Here is a 21,120-nt window from a genome sequence, read left to right as displayed (position 1 = left end):
ACCAACGAACTCCTACTGCACCCGCCCCCTCGGGACCGGCTGGGCTTCAGGAGTCGGGGGTGGGGGTGATGGGGTTAGGGGGAGGCGGGGAGCGTGTGAAGGAGGGCGCAGCTAAAAGCCCAGGCTCCAGACTCCTCGGGTGCGACCATAAAATCACAGGGCCTAGACAGAAGTCAGTGAAGAGTCTTGATAAATGCATCGGTAATCAGCTTTTTAAAATGATGATAAAACACGCATAACGAATAATTTACCATTTAGCCATTTTTCTGTGTGCAGGCCCACATCCACGCACATTGCTGTGCAATCCATCTCCGGAAAGGCACATTTTTGTTGAGGTTGTTGAAGACAGGGAATCGAGGATGAAGTTTTATTAAACAAAATGTCGTAAATACACTTAACGCGTGTCCATACAACCAGGAGAAACGAGGTCTAACAGGAATTGGAGGGAGGTCCTGCTGAGTGGGAAGCAAGCCGCCAGCTGAGCTCCAAGAAACAGACTTCTGCTGGTCCTCTGCAGCAGGCACTCCTCACCGAGCAGCTCCTGCTGACTTTGTTCCGCTAGGGCTGTGGTCACTTTGGATAGAATGGAGGGAAAATGAGTTTGCTTTTGCTTCTGACACCTTGTCGTGCCCTGAGTCCCTCGCCCCACTTCTTGCCCCTGACTGCAGCACGTGGTCCCCTCAGCCACTCCTCCTGCTCCAGAGTGAAGCCTGGAAGCCTCTGGTACCCACAGCCCTCCCCATTCTCACAGCGCCCTCCCAGCCGTCCCTGGCCACAGCCCTGACTCTTCCCTGGGTGGCAGAGGTCAAGACGTCTGAATTTCCCCCTCCATAAAATGGGAATAGGGCTGCATCCCAGAGTGCAGGAGGCTGAAATACAAGACCTACACTGAGCGCCTGGGCTAGGCGCTCCAGACACGCCCCCTCACCTGGCTGACCCATCAGCCATGCAGTGGCAGGGAATAACAATAATAAATAAATAAAATTAAAACAAGGGCAAGGGAAATGTCTGTTTCTCAGCTGACTTGCCCTTTGATAGACTACAATAACCAGGAAGGCTTTTAGTGCTTGGCAGTGTTGCACCTTGGCTCCGTCCTGGAAGGGAGGAGGTGAGCATGACATTCACAAATAAGTAACCAGAGGCCAAGGTCAAATGAATGCAGGGCCTAATGAGTTCCCTAAACAAAGAAACCTGTCTGCTGCCTTCCCGACCCTGCTCGCCTCTGAGGGTGCTGTTGGCTCTGGCCCAAAGGGCTCTGTGTTCTTTGGCTTCTGTTCATGTTAATGAGATCACCCGATCTCAAATGACATTGTCCTCTGTCTAACGCTAATAGACATATATTTTTAATGTTTAGATGGATCGTGTGTACCTTAAAAGGAAAAGAGTTTAAGGCTTGGAGTGAAAGACGGTGCTTAGCCTGCTGTGACCAGAGAGGACTGGAAATGGCAGGAAATGGGAGTAGGGGTTGGCATGGTGCTCACTCAGACAGAGCAGCTCAAAGCCTCAGCTGCCTACTTCCCCCTCTCAGCCCACGTGGTGACACTCGGAGTGCACCCTGGGCTTCCAGCCCGGAAAAAAGGAGCCAGGATAAGTGGTTTCTATAACGTAATGGGGCTAAATGAATGGTTTCTAACTCCCAACTTTCAATTACAGTTTAGACATGGTTTTAGTAATAGAATTGAAGGTAACAAGAGATCAACTGGAAGATGTGGAATCAGATTTTCCAGCGTTCCAAATTGCTCAGGGAAAGGGGCCATTCATTTATTCATCAAATATTTTTGTCATCCAACAAATATTTATCCAAGGCCCACTCTGGGCTGGTCTGGGGGTACAGTAGTGAACGTGACCCAGTCCACATGGGGTTTATGGTCTAGCCCAGAAGCTGTAAGCAGTAGCCAAGTGATCGTGCAATTCCACTGAGAGTAAGGATTTTCAATGGAATTGTACATTTAGGCACAGTCAAGAAAGTCTTAGATGAATTTTGTGGATGAAATGATTAGAAAAATTCTCAATATAGAATACTTTTAAATGCTGGATAAAATGTCAAAAAACTATAATCTTTTTCATCAGTTTTGGTTTATGGTCTATCCCAGAAGCTGTAAGCAATACCCAAGTGATCATGCAATTCCACTGAGAGTAAGCATTTTCAATGGAATTGCACATTTAGGCACAGTCAAGAAAGTCTTAGATGAATTTTGTGGATGAAATGATTAGAAAAATTCTCAATACAGAACACTTTTAAATGCTGGATAAAATGTCAAAAAACTGTAATCTTTTTTATCAGTTTTGTTCAGGTGTTATTTACATATAATGAAATTCACTGATTTTAATTGAACAATTCGATGAACATTGACAAATGTATAGCGTCACGTAACCAGCACCACACCATGATATAGTGCGTTTCCATCAACCCACAGAATGACCTCCACAGTCCGCTCTTTCCCCTCCCCTAAGGCCCCTGGCAACCGTTGATCCTGCTGCTATAGTTTTGCCTATTCTAATGAAGTCATGCAGTATGTAGTTTCTTGTGTTTGTAAGAGGAGGTCATCCAGAGGACCTGGGCAGCTGAAGGTCCCTACCCGCTCCCCTGCCCTTGGAACGTGAGCTCTGCCTGCTTCCCCATTCTAGAAGCTGCCCAAGGACGCAAGCCTGGAGATAGTGATGTGTGGCTGAGCCCACTGAGACAGTGTACGTGACCAAACCCAGCTACTGCTGCTGCTGCTGCTAAGTCACTTCAGTCGTGTCCGACTCTGTGCGACCCCGTAAACAGCAGCCCACCAGGCTCCCCTGTCCCTGGGATTCTCCAGGCAAGAACACCGGAGTGGGTTGCCATTTCCTTCTCCAGTGCATGAAAGTGAAAAGTGAAAGTGAAGTCGTTCAGTCGTGTCCGACTCTTAGCGACCCCGTGGACTGCAGCCCACCAGGCTCCTCCGTCCATGGGATTTTCCAGGCAAGAGTACTGGAGTGGGGTGCCATTGCCTTCTCCGAAACCCAGCTAAGGCCTCTGTATATAAATTGTTAAGAATCCGGCAGACAGGTTGAAGATGTACTCATCTGTGGCTGCCCCAGACAAGCCTTGTACGCTTCCTCGGTGATTAAACCGGCCACCTACCAATCTGAAGTGACCTGCCGCCTCCTTCAGTCTGTCCCTGCCCTCTGCGCACAGGAGCCAGTTTCAGATTTCAGAATAAAGCAGATCCACAGTATTTGAAATCTTCTCTCAGTGCCACACTTTGGAGATTTCTCCATGCTGTTGTGCATGTCAGGAGTCTGCTCCTTTCTACTAATGAGCAAGCAGTGTTCCACTGAATGGATATACCACAAACTGTTTTATTAATTTAACTGTTGATTGATATTTGAGCTCTTTCTAGTTTTTAGCTGTTATGAATAAGTGAATATAAACATTCACCTATAAGTCTTTGAGTAGACATATATTTTCACTTTTCTTGGGTAAATATTTAGGAATTGAATGGTTGGCTCATATGGCATCATAAGCAGAATTCTAAGGAAGACTCCCAATGACCTCATCCTTGCTTAATTCCCTCTCCTTTAAGTGCCAGTGGAACCTGTGAATATGATGAGCTATTGCCTCCATGACTGCCTCCTTTACATGGCAAAGGGAGATTATCCAGGTGGGACTAATCTAATCATGTGAACCTTTTAAAAACTTTTAGACAAAAAAGAAAATCAGAGAGATGTAAGCACAGGGTAGATTCAATGTGTCCTCGATGACTTGAAGATAGAAGGAAGATGGACAGCCTCAAGGAGCCAAGAGAAGCCGTCAGCTGACAGCCAACAGAGAAGCAGGGACCTCTGTCCTGCACCCACAAGGAGCTGCACTGTGCCAACACCTCTGAGCTTGCAAGCAGAGTTCATCCTAGAACCTCCAGAAGAGGACCCATACTGGCAAATATCTGACTTCAGTCTTGTGATACCATGAGCAGACAATCCAGCCATACCGCCCAGACTTCCGAAGTTCACAACTAACGAGCTAATAAGAAATGTAGTTTTAAGGCCCTAAATTTGTGGTTTTGTTACAGCAATAAAAAGCTAGTACATTCAGTGTGTCATGTTTAACTTAAGAAACTGCTAAATTGATTCCCGACGTAGCTACACCATTTTAAGCGCCCACCAGCAATGTCTGAGAGTTCCAGTAGCCCCACATTCTTGACAATACTTGATATTGTCGGTCTTTCAGCTCTTCTTGCGTAGTGCCACTTCATTGTGGCATTTCAACATTTGCTTTTCCCTGATGACTAATGATGTTCACATCTTTTTGTGTTCTTATTTGTTATCTATATATCTTTTTCAGTGAGATGTCTGTCTAAATTTTTTCCTCATTTAAAAAAATTGAAAAAACTTTGTCTTACTCTTTCAAAGTACTACAGTATTTTGAGCACTACAAAGTACTGTAGTACTTTGGTGATAAAGTGAGGGGAAGAGAAGGCAGAACTATTAAAAAGCTTGACTGTCAAGGGGAAAGTGGAGGGAAAGCAGGCCTTCGCTGAGAGAGAAGGAGACAGGGCGTCTGCCAACCTCAGAGTCTCAGTTTGAATGACTGCATCCTGGAGGTAGGAGATAAAAAGCACTGGGCTTAAGTGGGGTGGGAGGCCAGAATTCCTGAAACATAACACAATGGTGATACAACCTACCTGCTTAAGGAGATGTTACCTACCTCAGCCTTGGCACTGGAAGAAAACTCTGTCCAAAGCACTTCTAATCTTAAGCTTCTACTCAAAAGTGTTTGAGCCTGAAATTTACATCTCCTACATGGACTTGAAAACTTTAAACATAAAATTTACTTTGATGTTGTCCCAAGTTGAAAGTGCTCCTACCTCCCCAGCCCACCTACCTCCCGCCCACTCAGCCCACCTAACGCAGGACTCAAAGGGACCCCACTGATAAAGTTCCAAGGTATATGAATTCACAATAAATAAAAATCACAAATAAGGAAATAAGAGTCATAAGAGACAATAAACTGCTGTGTCAAACCTATAAAGACTAGCAATTCTGGATGATTGGGCATAGAATATTAAATAAGTGTGTTTAATATTTTTAAATATTAGATAAGATAATGAAATAAAAACATAACAAAGAATGAAACATTCCAAATTGACAGATAACCTATTAATAGAAAAAAGTGAAAATTACAAGACTGCTGATTCCTCAGTACCAACAGTGAAGCCAGGAGACAGTGGAATATCTTCAAAGTGCTGATTGAAAATAGCCATGAACCTAAAATTATATGTCAAACGAAACCATATTTCAAGGATAAAATCAAAAGAAAGACATTGTCAAGCCAAGCTGAGATTTCAGTAACAAAACCCCTCACTATGAATGTTCCTAGGGATGTACTTTAAGAGAAAGAAGAATGATTCCAGAAGGGAGTTCTGAGAGGCAAAAAGGAATGATGAGAATACAGGTAAAGACTATGGGAAAATATGGGGCTTCCCTGAGAGCTAAGCTGGTAAAGAATCTGCCTGCAATACAGGAGACCCCAGTTTGATTCCCGGGTTGGGAAGATCCCTTGGCAAAGGAAAAGGCTACCCACTCCAGTATTCTGACCTGGAGAATTCCATGGACTGTATAGTCCATGGGGTCGCAAACAGTCAGACATAACTGAGCAACTTTCACTTTCACTTTTCATGGACAAATATACAAACAATATTGCACATATAAAATAACAATGTCTAATTGAAGTGTCAAAAATATCCAATATAGAATTAAAGTCATGGTGAAAAAATAACCTAACAATTGGGGTTCATGTATTTGCTGTAATGGACATATTCTTCTACATGCCAGGCCCTGTGCTAGGTATTCTTCAAGTCTTACATCACTTAATCCCCCACCCACCTTACGAGGAAGGTGGTGTCATTAGCCTGTTTTTCAAATGAGAAAACACACATAGCCAGGAAGTGTCAGCTGGGACTTAAGCCAAGTCTTTTTGATTCTGAGCCTCTTCTCTCAAGCAGTCTACCACACTGCTTTCACTGGTAATATTTGTTGTGAAAAATATAGGCAAGTGTAAAGAAAATATAGACACATGACATAGGCAAGTGTAAAGCCTAGAATTTCCCTGCATCATCACTGTCATATGTACAAATACACACATGCATAACTTTGAAAAAATTGGGATCATAACTATCTACTGTTTTGCATTACAGTTAATATTACTAAGTAATATAATATTTTAAATATAATCATCTTGCTCTTTATTTTTGGAGCAAAATTTTTAATGGTTCATTGTATAGTGTTTTTTTAACCTTTTTATTGCTCAGTTGCTTATTTGTGTCCCACTCTTTAAGACCCCATGGACTGCAGCATGCCAGGCTTCCCTGTCCTTCACCATCTCCCAGAGTTTGTTCAGACTCATGTCCATTGAGTCGATGATGTCATCAACTATCTCATCCTTTGTCACCTGCTTCTCTTCCTGCCCTTAATCCTTCCCAGCATCAGGGTTTTTTCCAATGAGTTAGCTCTTCACATCAAGTGGAGCTTCAGCTTCAGAATCAGGCCTTCCAATGAATATTCAGGGTTGCTCTCCTTTAGGATTGACTGGTTTGATCTCCTTGCAGTCCAAGGGACTCTCCAGAGTTGTCTCCAGCACCACAGTTTGAAGGCATCAGTTTTCCGGTGCTCAGTTTTCTTTATGGTCCAACTCTCACATCCGAACATGACTACTGGAAAAACCATAGCTTTGACTAGACGGACCGATGTCAGCAAAGTGATGTCTATGCTTCTTAATACACTTTCTAGGTTTGTCATAGCTTTTCTTCCAAGGAGCAAGCGTCTTTTAATTTCACAGCTGCAGTCACCATCTGCAGTGATTTTGGAGCCCAAGAAAATAAAGTCTGTCACTGTTTCCATTTTTTCCTCATTTTTGCCATGAAGTGATGGTACCAGATGCCATGATCTTAGCTTTTTGAATGTTGAGTGTTAAACCATCTTTTCACTCTCCTTCTTCACCCTCATCAAGAGGCTCTTTAGTTCCTCTTCGCTTTCTGCCATTAGAGTGATATCAGCTGAATATCTGAGGTTGTTGCTATTTCTCCTGGAAATCTTGGTTACAGTTTGTGATTTATCCAGCCTGGCATTTCCCATGACATACTCTACATATAAGTTAAATAAGCAGGGTGACAATATACTGACTCGACATACTCCTTTTTAACACCTTTATCCCTATTCTTCTGTATTCTACAGTATTCACTGTTAATTTTTGTTACATGTGAAGATAATCTGCTTGATATTTTTATTTTCTCAAACTTGAAATGTAGTAAGAGAGAGAAGTGGATGTCTATTCTATTGCTGACTATACATTTTTTGTTTTAGAGATCTTTTGCAAATAAACATTGCAGTCACACGATTCCAAAATTATGTGCTTCAAAGCAGACTTGGTATACAAAATGTGGATTTTCAAAACATGTAAATTAAATAGTTATTCTTGATGAAAGTCTTTGCTTTATGACAAAAATTACTTGTATGTTTTCTTTCACATAAACTGTTTTCTTAGAATATAGAAATATCACTTCCTCTATGAAAATTAGGCTCATGTGGAACTTTTAATAGAAATGCATTTATGACTTTTAAAGAGATTGTGTGTACACACACGTATATATACAAATATGTATTTCAGTCTCAGCCCAGAGATTGATTAATATCATTATATTATTACAATCTATGTAGTAAAATCTCATCAATTCAAATATACCATTGATGTCAAACTTCAGTTCAGTTCAGTCGCTCAGTCATGTCTGACTCTTTGTGACCCCATGAATCGCAGCACTCCAGGCCTCCCTGTCCATCACCAACTCCCGGAGTTCACTCAGACTCACATCCATCGAGTCACTGATGCCATTCAGCCATCTCATCCTCTGTTGTCCCCTTCTCCTCCTGCCCCCAATCCCTCCCAGCATCAGAGTCTTTTCCAGTGAGTCAACTCTTCGCATGAGGTGGCCAAAGTACTGGAGTTTCAGCTTTAGCATCATTCCTTCCAAAGAAATCCCAGGGCTGATCTCCTTCAGAATGGACTGGTTGGATCTCCTTGCATTCTCAAGAGTCTTCTCCAACACCACAGTTCAAAAGCATCAATTCTTCGGCGCTCAGCCTTCTTTACAATCTAATCTTCAAACTTAGATTTGAAAAATAGAAGTTAGAGTAAGGAGAAACCAATATGGGGTATGTATGTTTGCTTCTTGGAGAAGGCGATGGCACCCCACTCCAGTACTCTTGCCTGGAAAATCCCATGGACGGAGCAGCCTGGTGGGCTACAGTCCATGGGGTCGCTAAGAGTCGGACACGACTGAACGACTTCCCTTTCACTTTTCACTTTCATGCACTGGAGAAGGAAATGACAACCCACTCCAGTGTTCTTGCCTGGAGAATCCCAGGGACGGGGGAGCCTGGTGGGCTGCCATCTATGGGGTCGCACAGAGTCAGACACGACTAAAGTGATTTAGCTTAGCTATGTTTGTTTCTGCAATCCTATACTGCCTTGCGCAAAGCACATCAACTTGCTTCACTTTACTTTTGAATACCTACTTATGGTTTGACGAGTATAAAATGCCCATACACAAAAGTAACAAGATGGAGTACTAACACTGAACGAACCTTTGAACAAATATGAATAGTCTCATCCACACTTCTCCTTTTCCCCACCCAAACCATCACCTGAAACAGTTTAATTTTGTAACCATGTGTTTACTGTAACCTACTATTCACAGAGACCATCTGCAGTCAATTATTATTCCCAAGAGGTCTCCCCTTGGCGTCACTCATCTCTGTGGGCCTCTCCTCCTTTCTACCCGGAGCTGGTTAGTGCTCAGTCTGTGCAAAATAACTTTATAGTATCTTAAGCAGAATAAAGAAAAGTAATCATGCTGCAGAGAATGTTAGACCTGCTTCTAAAACCAATATGAACTCAGTGGGGGTGCATAGGGGAGCTACGCGGTCCGCGGAGTCTGCGTCGTCCATTAACTCCACCCCCACGCAGGCTCCCGCGGCTCCGCCTCCATTCCCAAACATCGCTCACTGCCCTCCTGTTTCTACCCTCCCGCCTTAGAAAATCTCTTTAAATCTTTGATTTAAAGCAGGCATCCATTGCCACACTCGGACCGCCTCATGCTAGGTCGCAGTTGTCCCGGTAACAGCGTGTCTGAAGGAAGAGCCGGCTCTCCGGAGTTTCCACGGAAACCACTGGCGGCAGAAGCAGGTGCGGCGGGCGCAGCCGGGCGGCGCTGGAAGGCGCCCTCGGGGCGGGGCGCGGAGGACCGCCCCATGCGCCTGGTATGGGTTATGTGTGCACCATATTTTATTAAGCACTATCTTCGGTGGGCTATTTCACTGGCAGAACAGAACCACTAATTCCTTCCGTCTCGATACAAACCCAGTCGCTCTCGAGGCGCTGTCCGCGCTTTAGGGATGGTCCAAATCGAGGAGGATCTGCAAAGGAGCCCTCCCCTCTCCTCCCCTAACAATAATTCTGCTGGCCAGGAGAGGCTGGAGAGTTCGTGTGCGCGACAGAACATGAGGGAAACCCAGGTTGATGAGCTTCCTGCCCTTTGCATAGTGCCAGGATATTCTACCAGTGCCCAGAAAAACCAAGTATTAATAGGTTTGAGGTTTGCTGCGTTGCTTTAAGTAAGTCCCCTTTACATTTGTGACGCAGGTTAGGTTAATTGGAAAGGCACTAGCCTCTTGTTTTGTTTTACAAGTATCGTTGGGAAGAGTATCAGATCTCTGCTCAGAGCGATTAGGGAAGAACTGAGGTTTCTGGACAGTTCCTAGGTTAAGGCTGGCGTTTGACCCTTCTCCTGGTCCTTGCCTGCGCAGTCATTCCGGCTGCGGCATCGCCTGAGCTGAGGCAGGGTGAAAGCCGCGGCCGAACGTGCGCTTCTTGGTCCCTAGCCCGTCATCTTTGTGTCTCTCGGGGCGGGAGGGGAGGGGCTGTCTGACACAGTTATTAAACCTGGCAGCTGCGTTGGCGGCACCGAGGCGCATTTTGAGTGAGCTTGCAGAAAATGAGGGGCTTTCAGCCGGGCATCAGCTTGTCGCTTCTCGCTGCCTGAAAGGCGGGTTTCAGAGCGCTTTCTCTGGCTTCTATTAGCGGGCTGCCACTATTAGCAGTGGCCACTGAGAGTCACGCACTTGGTGTAAACAGTGGGAAACGTGAGTATTTGTGGCTCCGCGCCGCGGGCCGGCGGCTTGGCTCCTAAGGCTTCCAGCCGGGTGGCGGGGACGCAGAGGCAGCAGAGGAGAGGCCGGCGCGCGGGGCGACGGGCTGTGGGAGGGCCACGCGCTGCCACGCCTAGTCTGTAGGTGGTGCGCGCCAGCGCGACGAGGAGGCTACAGCCCCGGCGGCTGCTAGAGGAGGCTGGAGCGCCCGGTGTCTTGAGCACGCTTTGGGATCTGGGCCTGTGGTTTGGAGTCAGATGCACAAAGACGTCGGGCCTAGGCAGCCGGTGTAGACAGTCCTGTGCTGCCCCAGGACCTCCGGTCCTTTTTGAGAGAGAGGAGAAGCTGCATTTTACGGTTGGCTCGAATCAATGAGGTTAGGCCAGTGTTTCCCCGCCCCGGAGGACCTTTGCGCGCTGGCGGTGAGCATCTCGGCCAGTCCCATGGGGACCCCCGTGTGGCAGCGCCGCCGGGAGCTTCGCGCGCCTCCAGAGGTCGGTGCGTCCGGATCCCTTGGGGATTTCAGAGCCTCTTGGGGCTCAGGCCCCAGTCCCTGAGCGAGCTCCCTCCCTTTTCTTCCTCGAACACTGTGTTCTAACTGGGCTGACATTTTATGAAGATCCTAGTAAGGCGAAGAGACCTTAATTCCATCTTTTCTTCCCAAAGTTATGAGTGTGAAGAGGTGTGGTGTTTTTCCTTACTATCGATTGCTAGAGGGAATCTTGAAGTTCAGCATCGGATATATATATATATATATATATATATTTACATACATATTTCTGGACAAGATTTCCCATATTACGGAACTGGCATCATACCAGGATCTCTCGGTGGTCTGTGTATTTCTTTAAAAACCTTGGCTTTCCCCTAGGGGTTCCAAGGAGTGTCTAACAGCCTCAGTTGACACCAGAATATCATGTTTACTATTTCGTGTGCGTTTCCATGTCGACCTGGTTCAGGCCTGAACGTGGGATACTGAGAGGTAGTATCTCAAGCCTCACTCTTGCCGCCTCTGTGGCTGGTCTTCTAGCTGTGTTGTCTGGCCATCAGTGTCAGCAGCTGATGGCCATGGAAGGGGTCACCTTCCCCAGGGGCTGGCCAGAGCCAGGACTCCTTGAAGTTTAGGTGTGTGGGCAGTCAGCTGTGGGCAAACTGCTAAATGTTTCCAGGCCTCAGTTTCCTAATCTATAAAGTGGGCATGACAAAGTAACACAGAGATGCACTAAGGTTTGTGCTGGTCTTCAGATCTCACCACACTAAACAGGTTTTCTGTTAGAACTTGATAGTTGAGATTATCTTCATGAAAAAGAAAAGAAAGGAAAGGAAAAGCCTACAAAATGGAAAAACGCATAAATAGCCCTAAGAAAAGCGGTTATCAAGTTAGCTTAGAAAACCTAAAAACAGACTAGCCTGTTGGTTGTAAATTACTTGATTTGTAAGTAAAGAAGTAAAACTGTCATAGACACGCATATGAGCCCTTTATTTCTAGAATTTCTTTTTGGCCAACCTGTGGGGCTTGAAGGACCTGTTTGCCAACCAGGATTGATCCTGGGCCATAGCAGTGAAAGCCCAAAGTCCTGACCACAAGGCCACCAGGGAACTCCCCATATGCCTTCTTTAATGTTACATGATCAGGTTGTGACCCTGAAGAAAGTTTGACATCTAACAGGAAAATAAAGCTTGCTTTTCTTTGCTCCCAGACTTGGTTTTCCATCCTGCAGTGTGGTTTCTCGGGCTTCTGCAAATGAGTTTCTTGTTTACAAAAACCAGATGATAATTAAGTTAAAAAAAAAAATTTAATGTGGTTCTAAGATGCTAAGTATAATATGATAGAACTGGAAATAAATACGCCTACTGATTTCTACTATAGTAAAATAATGCTTTAGGTGTTGTTTTTAATTTTGTCCATTGTACTTTAAAAAGAATATGGAAAAACTGGAGGAGGAGTTCAGAATGGAGCAACCAAATTAACTTAATGAAGCAGAAAAAGCAGAAGCTTAAAAACAATTTTTTTTAAAATCCGGAGGCTGGGTGAGTTTCTGAAAAGAATGGAGTAGAGAAAACCAGGTTTGATAGAACAGAATGAACATCTCAAATGGTGAAAGATTAAAATGAGGAGCTTCTCAAAGAGAATAATTTCCCATCTGCCCTTCATGATCTAGCCCCAACGCTCCCTAACCTGGCTGCCTGTTTGAATCACGTGGGGACTTTAAAATCCTTCTAAGGTCGGGGTCCCTCCCCAGGCTGAGGTTCTGATTTAACTGGTCTGAACATGAGTGTGGATATTTTGTCAGAGTTCCTGAGGCGAAACATTAGGTAGGAGAACCTTGGTCATGCCTAAGAGGGCAGAGTCCATGGCTGCAGGAGCAGCAGGGAGCTGACGGGGCCACAGGAGAGAAGACAGCTGTGATCCACACAGGCTGTCAGCCAGCTTCGCCAGATCCTGTTTCATCAAGGGTTTCTGGAAATCCAGTTATTTACTGATAAATATGGAATCTTCAAATCTTTAAGGGTTGCAACTAATTAAGAGTAAAACATTTAAAAGTGTATTGTGCTTGCCAAACAAAACACAGCTGCTGAAACTGGTCCCCATGCCAGATTAGGCAACCTCAGCCACAGACATCTGCCTTCTCCTCAGGGAGGAGCCGGGCTGGACTAGGGGCTGTTCTGGGGCCTCTTCTAGTTTGAGTTCTGTTGTTTTGCTTTGTTTTGTTACTGTAGTAAATTTGTTTATTCTTTTAAAATTATTTTTAATTGAAATACAATTGTGTTACAGTGTTAGTTTCAGGTGTATAACAAAATAATTCAGTTTTGTGTTTTTTGTGTTTGTGTGTGTGTATCTATTTCAGATTCTTTTCCCTAATAAATTATTACAAGATATTGAGTATAGTTCCCTGTGGTATACAATAGGGCCTTGCTGGTTATCTGACTCTTTGTGACCCCATGGACTATACAGTCCATGGAATTCTCCAGGCCAGAATACTGGAGTGGGTAGGCTTTCCCTTCTCCGGGGGATCTTCCCAACCCAGGTATCAAACTTGGGTCTCCCAAATTGCGAGCAAATTCTTTACCAGCTGAGCCACAAGAGAAGCCCAAGAATACTGGAGTGGGTAGCCTATCCCTTCTCCAGCGGATCTCCCCAACCCAGGAGTCGAACCGGGGTCTCCTTCATTGCAGGTGGATTCTTCACCAACTGAGCTATCAGGGAAATCCCATTTTATATATAGTAGTGAGTATATGCTAATCCCTAACTCCTAATTTATCCCTCCTCCCCTTTCCCTTTGGTAACCCTGAGTTTGCTTTCTATGTCTGTGGATATATTTCTGTTTTGTATAAAAGTTCATTTGTATCATTTTTTTAGATTCCACTTTTAAATTATATCATATGATATTTATCTTTGTCTGACTTGTTTCTGTAGTATGATAATCTCTAGGTCCATCCATGTTTCTACAAATGGTATTAATTCATTCTTTTATATGGCTGACTGATATTTTGCTGTATTAATATATATGTACCACATCTTCTTCATCCATTCATCTGTTGATGGATACTTAGGTTGCCTTCGTGTCTTGGCTATATGAACATTGGGGTGCATGTATGTTTTTGTATTATTGTTTTCTCCAGATACATGCCCAGGAATGGGATTGCTGGGTCATACGATAGCTCTATTTTTAGTTTCTTAAGGAACTTCCTTACTCTTCTCCATAGTGACTGCATTAATTTTCCTTCCCACCAACAGTGTAGGAGGGTTTCTTTTTCTCCACACCCTCTCCAGCATTTATTATTTGTATACTTTGATAGATCTCTCTTGATTATTTGAATGAAGAAATGTCCTCTAGTTCCCTAAGCTTCCCCTGGGTCTAACTTAAGGGAGCTGGCTCTGGGGATTGGGATGGTGATCATGGGTCCCTGTGGTAAGAGGTCGCCAGCGTCCTCTCTGCCCAGCATCTCCCACTCAGAGTTTCTGGCTCTGCTGATTATGAAGGTAAGGAGAATGATGACTGGGAGGCTGGCTGTATTCTATGGGAGATCTGGCAACTGTCCTGAAGCTGCTTTTTGGCATCACTTGGGTTAGGAGGGGCATGGTCCGTGCATATAAGCAGCTCTGATGCTGAAACATAATTTTCAAAAGTTCCCAGTTCATACATCTTTTGAATTTCCCTCTCACCTTCCCTAAGCTGCACAAACAACAGAAAAGGGTGTGTCTCCATGAGCAAAGGAGAGGCACTCAGCACCACTTTCCACAGATGAGAACCTAGGCAGAAGTAGAGAAATTCAGAAGACCTGAAAAGGTGACTTGGCAGGATGCTACCTGCCTCTTCTCTCTGAATTAGGACTGCTGTTATTTTGTGTGAATGTAGGGGCAGGTGAGGTAACGGGAAGTCAGGACACCTGCCCTCTCTCTGGCTGTCCGCCCCCTCCGTGCCCCGCAGTGCTGAGACCAGGGTGGTGCCTCCCTTCCCAGAAATGAGGCAGCCTTCCAGGCTAACACCGAGACCTGGGTGTGCACAGTGGCAGGGATTCAGCAGAGAGGGGATGACCACTTAGCCCAGGGCAATGAACAGATGCCAGCTTTGTTCAAAACAGCTTTGTTAAGCCAGGTGGCACTGTACATAAATGGAAAAAGCTTTCTTTAGCAGCTGCCATTTTCCCTCCCCATAGGCTCTGTAGAACAGGCAAAACCAGATTGATTGAACAGATGCGTGGCTCCACTCTACAGGCTGTGAAAACCCTCCCAGAGCCATGACCACGCTGGCTTCAGTGCTTTTGCCAGCTTCTCGGTTCTCCAGTCATAGAAACAACACCTGAGACTTCCATGGTGGTCCAGTGGTTAAGACTCCAAGCTTCTAATGCAGGGGTTTGATCCCTGGTCGGGTAACTAAGATCTCACATGCTACGTGGCACAGCCAAAATATTATTTTTAAAAAGCAGCATCCATGATCAAAGATTTCACCGTCAAGGAAAAACGAAAGAGAGATTTGAAGTTAAAATGTAGAAATGGCCCAGAAAAGGGCGAAGGAGACAGGATCCACATGCTTGGCTGGATTCTGGATGCCAGAACCCAGAAATGTGTTTTGTAGAGGGACAGAAGCTACATCAACTCTCGTATCAAGCCACCAAGGCCTTAGGCTGCGGCAGAGATGCTCTGCCCTGGTATAATCTGCATGTGCTCATGCTCAGTCATGTCCAACTCTTTGCAACCCCATGCACTGTAGCCCCCCAGGCTCCTCTGTCCATGGGATTTCCCAGGCAAGGATACTGGAGTAGGTTGCCATTTCCTACTCAAGGGGATCTTCCTGATCCAGGGATCAAACCCACGTCTCTTGCATTGGCAGGCAACTTCTTTACTACTGAGCCACCTGGGAAGCCCCTAATGTCTGCATGAAGAAAAAGTGGTTGATTCTCCTGAAATCCCATATGAACACATTGCCCACTGTCAGTCTCTGCCACTAGCCCGGGACCAGCTTCAGAAGAGCGGGATGTAAGGCGGGGTGCTGTGAGGTTCCTCTGAGGGTCTGACTCACACCACCAGTCATCCCAGAATTGTGGTCCAGCAATTGGCTGTAGGTAAGCCTGCTCCCACTCAGGTTCCTTTTAGTCCTGGGACCAAACTGCAGTGTGTACTTTGGAATCAGCCTTCCTTAATGTCTGTCCTCCTTCCGGCCGTAGCCCAGGCTGACTGTTATATGTACCAATTGCCTGCTCTCCAGCAGCCAGAACAACAAGTCCCGTCCATTTCTGGCTTGATAATGACAGGTTGTCTATGGAGCAGCCTGGCCCGTGCACGCTGTTGACCAGGGTGATGCAAGCAGCTTGTATTTTCCCTTCAGGTAGTTTTTTCCCATTCTAGAAACTTCCTGTTGGCTCTTTTTAGTAAACTCATTCTTCACAGAAGATCTCTAAGTGTGTCCAGGGACAGAGAGTCCCTGGTGTGTCCATTCCACTTTTTTGGAACTTCAGGATGATGGTAGAAAAATTGATTAAGGGGAAATTTGCTACTGTTGGCTAAAATGCAGCTGTATATTCATGACTATTCAATTCATCTGTTTTGCATGATCAAATATTCTTGTTATATGAGATTAATGATAATGTTAGTACTAAGTTCACTTATACAATGATATGAACTGTGAGTTGAGTTGCTGAGTGAAGTCGCTCAGTTGTCTCCGACTCTTTGTGACCCCATGGACTGTAGCCTACCAGGCTTCTCCGTCTATCGGATTTTCCAGGCAAGGGTACTGGAGCGGGTTGCCATTTCCTTCTCCAGGAGATCTTCCCGACCCAGGGATTGAACCTGGGTCTCCCGCATTGTAGGCAGACGTTTTTACCGTCTGAGCCACCAGGGAAGATTCAATATGAACTATAAGGGGTTTTAAAAAGAGCAGTTCCATTGGAAAATTTAAAGTACAGTATTCTCATATCGTAAAGTAAATTCTCCTAATGTGGGTCTTCCCTAGTGCTCAGATGGTAAAGAATCACCCTGCAATGCAGGAGACCAGGGTTTGATCCCTGGGTTGGGAAGATCCCCTGGAGGAGGGAATGGCAACCCACTGCAATATTCTCACCTGGAGAATCCCATGGACAGAGGAGCCTGGCAGGCTACAGTCCATGGGGTCACAAAGAGCTGGCCATGACTGAGGGACTAACACTTTTACTTTTACTATAGTTATATATAGTAGGTGATCAAAGATACAGAAAATTTTTTTATTTTTTAAATTTTATTGACATATAATTGATTTACAATGTTGTGTTGATTTCTGCTATACAGCAAAGCGATTCAGTTACATATATATACGTATTCTTTTTCATACTCGTTTGCATTATGGTTTATCACAGGACATTGAGTACAGTTCCCTGTGCTGTGCAGTAGGACCTTGCTATTTCCCCGTCTTGCATAGACTAGTTCACATCTGTTAACCGCAGGCTCCAATCCTTCCCTCCCCACCCCCTTGGCAACTACAGGTCTGTTCTCTGCGTCTGTCTCTATTTTCTAGACACGTCCGCTTGTGTCATATTTTAGAGTCCACATATGAGTGATATCATATGGTGTTTGTCTTTCTAATTTACTTCACTTAGTATGGTAATCTCTAAGTGTTGCCAAAATGCAGAAAATTTTAAAATAAATCTATGAAATAGTTGCCCTGTTTCTCCCACTAAGTATGAAAAAAGAAGGAAGCATGTGATAACTTCAAAAACTAGCTCTTTCCATCTTTTTCAGAAGAAAGATTTACACACACAAAAACAGACAAACAGTACAATGAAGGAAGTGTTAGGGGAAGTGCTAGACTGACTAATCCAGTGTGGGGGCCAGTGACAGAGACAGTTTGTTCTATGCCAAGGCTAGAAAGAGGGACACTGATGTTTGTGGTTATAATCATGGACTCTGGGATGGCTCCAGGGCTTTGAGGAGTGGTCTAGAACTGGAAAGATAAGCAGAGAAGGTGGAGGTATTTTTCATGTAAAGGCGGACAGCTTAAGCAATGGCTCAAAAGTCGTGGACTTGGCGGCTTACTTCTTTAAAATATTGAAGCATAGTTGCATGTATAATACTGTGTAAGTTACAGGTGTATAGAGATTCAAAAGTTTTAAAGGTTATATTCCATTCATAATTATTATAAAACTTGGGCTATACTCCCCATGTTGTACAGCATCTCCTTTTTAAAAATTGTTTCTGTTTAGGGCTGTGCCACAGCATGCAGGATCTTAGTTCCCCACCCGGGGGTGAACCCACACCCCCTGCAGTGGAAGCACAGAGGATTAGCCACTGGGCCACCAGGGACGTCCCTATGACGTCTCCCTGTAGCTTACCTTACACCTAATAGTTTATATCTCTTATTCCCCCACCTTTTTTGTCCGTCCGCCTTTCCCTCTTCCCGCTGGGAACCACTGGTTTGTTCTCTATTTCTGTGTTTCCTTTTTGTTACATTCGCTCATTTGTTGTACTTTTTAGATTCCCCATATAAGTGATGTCGTACACTACCTCTCTTCCCCTGACATTCACGCAGCGTGATGTCCTCCAAGTCCATCCATGTTGCTGCAAGTGGCAGAGTTCCACTCTTTTTCATGCAGAGCGATATTCCGTTGTGCGTTTATAGACACATGAACGTATATATCTATATATAGTGTCGTGAGTGAAGTTGCTCAGTCATGTCTGACTCTGTAACCCCGTGGATTGTAGCCTACCTGGCTTCTCTGTCCATGGGATTCTCCAGGCAAGAATACTGGAGTGGGTTACCATTTCCTTCTCCAGGGGATCTTCCCGACCCAGGGATCGAACCCGGGTCTCCCGCATTGGAGGCAGACGCTTTAACCTCTGAGCCATCAGGGAAGCCCATGTCTATATATACCATGTCTTATTTATACATTCATCTGTTGGTGGACACTGAGGTTGCTTACGTATCTTGGTTAACTGTATATAGTGTGGCTATGGGGGATGCATTTGTCTTTTTGAATTAATGTTTTTGGTTTTTTCTGGCTATATACCCAGGAGTGGAGTTGCTGGGTCATATGTTATTGTTTTTAGGTTTTTGAGAAACCTCTGTACTATTTTTCCATAGTAGCTGCACCAATTTATGTGCGTGAGGGTTGCCTTTTCTCCACACCTTAACCAAAATTGGTTGTGTTCCTTTTCTTTTTTAAAAGGTAAACAGTTCATAATTATTGGAAGGAGTTTTTTCTTTCTTTCTCTTTCTTGTTTCTTTTCTTTTTTTTGTAGGGTGGGGGATGATGGCCATTCTGACAGCTGTGAGGTGATATTTCATACTTCTGATTTGCATTTCCCTGGTGATTGGCGATGTTGAGCATCTTTTCACTTTGGCAGTTCATTTTGGATGGTTAATGGAGAGAAAGAAAACAGGCCTCTCTGGGGGCAGATAATCAGAATTTGTATTCCAAAGATGTACGACCTTGAGCAATTTGCATAACCCACAGTCTCAGTTTCCTCGTCCAGGAGTGGGGACAACCACTGCAGTATCTTAAGGGATAAATTGATATGAAGGGTCCAGCATGGTTCATGGCACCCAGATAATTAACCTTTAGTGATTATTGTCAACAAGAAAGACATAAGATGAGACTCTACCCAACTTCAGTATCAGAGGGAAGACTTTGAACTTGTTCCCAAAACAATATGGCACCACTATAGAATCTTTTAGGAAAAAGGTTTCTTGTACCACTATACAAAAAGCTCACTAGATTATTACAGATTCTTATATGACCATTTGAACCTCTGCTTGGATTTGTTTTCCCTTCCTTTTTGTGTTTGTGATTCAAACTTAAAATACTTGAACAAATTAACCAGAATGTAAATAGACTCCCCTAAATCTTTGAGAAACTCTGATCCATGATAATTTGTCAGTAACCTGTGCGCTCTCTGGTGAGCGTCGTATTGGCCTCCAGCCTTTCTGGAGAGCTAACAGTAGCTCTGAGTTTAATATGTGATAAACTCTGTCAAATACTTCTTTGACAGGTGAACCTTGTGAAAATTCAATATTCAAAAAGCTTTATTAAATATATAGGATTGCCTAATTTCAACTAGTAGACCATTCTTGGACGTTTTCCCAGTTCCCTTCCTTTTTAGCTCTTTTAAGTAAAAGTTATAACTCTACTATGCTTTTGGTTTGGCAATGAGCAATATGTTTCCATTGTTATATCTCTATTTTACAATTTTCCAGAATTGTTTGGTGCAATTTTTAGAATGTGAGTCACTTGCTATCTTCACACTGGGGTTTTGAAAGTGTTTTTATAACTCTTCTGAGTGGAATGTTTCTCTGAAATTTTGCTCCCTACTCCTCCCCTCCTTCCTTTCCCTAATTCCTTTGAGTTTGTCTTTGTTAAACATAATCTTCAAGTGGAGTAAATTGTGTTATCTGACTCTCCCTGCTCACCAAGGTGCTAGAAATAAGCATTTCTGAGATAATCCGGGGGGGGGAAAGCCACTGATGTCATTAGCTTCCCCAAAGGAAAACAAATCAGTTTTGTGAGGTAATATTGGGATTTCTAGAAGATGATTATATTCCAGGCTTTGTTTTTAAAGGGTGGAGGGGGGCTGGGGGCCAGTTCTCTGCCTAACAAACAGTAAAGGCATCCGTTTTCTTTTCTTTCATTCAAATTTATGGTTCTCCAGGAGGGAGAGAGAGACCAGGCACCATCTTCTTGCCAATGTGAATTAACTCTTCATTGACCAGATTCTTTGGACATCCACTTCCCACCCATTAGTTTTCTGAGTAGCAAAGGTTTTGATGTACTTGGAACTAACATGGGTCTTTTGTTCAAAAAGCTCAACATAAAATTTTGAAATGAGAACTGTAATCCTACACTTTGCAAGCTGATTTTTATAACCACTCCCTGCTGCTTTTACAAGCACAGAGATGGATCAAAGATCCACCAACACTGCAAGTTGAAAGGTAACCGCCGTGGGTTAGCATGTGTGATGGAGAGCAGGCACTCTCCTTGTCACCAGGCACCTGTGATCCCACTGAGTCCTGACAGGAACCCTATGGGAAGGTATTTGGTCCTCATCTTCGAAGGTCAGAGAGGTTGGATCAGCTCTCCAAGGTTCCCAACTACCAAGAAGAAGGTGCAGGGGTTTGACTCAGACCTGCCTGACTTTAGTGTACTCTATATACAGCAGATACAGAGCAGAATCCTTTGGAATATTCTGCTCCCCGATTTGGCTTTCATTTGAGTTCTCTAATGAGGGAATGTAATGCACAGGGAAGCCTGGTGTGCTGCAGTCCATGGGGTCGCAGAGAGTTGGACACGACTGAGCAACTGAACTGAACTGAACTGAGTGAGTGAATGGTTCACGCTCAAAGAACTCTCACAGACGAGACCAGTACTGGTTTTCTTTGAATCATCTAGTTCTCATAAACCAAGCACTACAAGGCAGGTCCCACACGTTTCCTGGATGACTGACTGTTGGGCAGTCATGTCCGAGTCTTTGCAACCCCATGG

General features: G+C 44.4%; 1 protein-coding gene across 3 annotated transcripts in view; it reads left to right on the top strand.

The window, feature by feature from the left end:
• The window catches only part of TRIM2 (tripartite motif containing 2), a 212,767-nt gene that overhangs the window by 16,059 nt on the left and 175,588 nt on the right, over positions 1 to 21,120 (top strand). The window contains exon 1 of one of the 3 annotated variants that reach the window (XM_086345893.1): positions 9,978 to 10,164. The exons of 1 other annotated variant lie outside the window; for it this stretch is intronic. The gene's annotated coding sequence lies outside the window, so the exon portion shown is untranslated. Of the gene's footprint in view, positions 1 to 9,977; positions 10,165 to 21,120 lie in introns of those variants that run through there. One more of the 3 variants, XM_086345891.1, reaches the window with a different exon arrangement.

The sequence above is a fragment of the Bos grunniens genome, chromosome 17 (assembly GCF_055505025.1).
Source record: "Bos grunniens cultivar Pamir isolate PY7600 chromosome 17, Bosgru_T2T1.0, whole genome shotgun sequence".
NCBI lineage: Eukaryota > Metazoa > Chordata > Mammalia > Artiodactyla > Bovidae > Bos > Bos grunniens.
This window is presented reverse-complemented; position numbering and strand designations above follow the sequence as displayed.